A 1,003-nucleotide genomic window follows, 5' to 3' on the forward strand; every position below is an offset into this window, starting at 1 on the left:
CTGCCACCCTGTCTTAGCGTATCGCGAGTCGAGGCGGACGTCGTCGCGGTAGCGACGACGGACGCCGAAATGAGCACGTGACACCACTGCCTCCTTGTCTTATCATAACGCGAGTCGAGGCGGACGTCGTCGTGGTAGCGACGACGGACGCCGAGACGAGCACGTGACACCACTGCCTCCCTGTCTTAGCGTAACACGAGTCGAGGCGGACGTCGTAGCGGTAGCGACGATGGACGCCAAGACGAGCACGTGTTACCACTGCCACCCTGTCTTAGCGTAACGCGAGTCGAGGCGGACATCGTCGCGGTAGCGACGACGGACGCCGAGACGAGCATGTGACACCACTGCCTCCTTGTCTTAGCGTAACGCGAGTCGAGGCGGACGTCGTCGCGGTAGCGACGACAGACGCCGAGACGAGCACGTGACACCACTGTCACCCTGTCTTAGCGTAACGCGAGTCGAGGCGGACGACATCGCGGTAGCCATGACGGACGCCGAGACGAGCACGTGACACCACTGCCATCCCGTCTTAGCGTAACGCTAGTCGAGGCGGACGTCGTCGCGGTAGAGATGACGGACGCCGAGACGAGGACATGACACCACTGCCACCCTGTTCTAGCGTAACGCGAGTCGAGGCGGACGTCGTCGCGGTAGCGAGGACGGACGCCGAGACGAGCACGTGACACCACTGCCACCCTGTCTTAGCGTAACGCGAGGCAGAAGTCATCGCCATAGCAATGACGGACGCCGAGACGAGCACGTGACAGCACTGCCACCCTGTCTTAGCGTAACGCGAGTGGAGGCGAACGTCGTCGCGGTAGCGATGACGGACGCCGAGACGAGCACATGACACCACTGCCACCCTATCTTAGCATAACGCGAGTCGAGGCGGACATCGTCGCGGTAGCGATGACGGACGCCGAGACGAGCACGTGACACCACTGCCACCCTGTCTTAGCGTAACTCGAGTCGAGGCGGACGTCGTCGCGGTAGCGACGACGGA

Source organism: Triticum aestivum, chromosome 5A (genome assembly GCF_018294505.1).
Source record: "Triticum aestivum cultivar Chinese Spring chromosome 5A, IWGSC CS RefSeq v2.1, whole genome shotgun sequence".
Lineage (NCBI taxonomy): Eukaryota > Viridiplantae > Streptophyta > Magnoliopsida > Poales > Poaceae > Triticum > Triticum aestivum.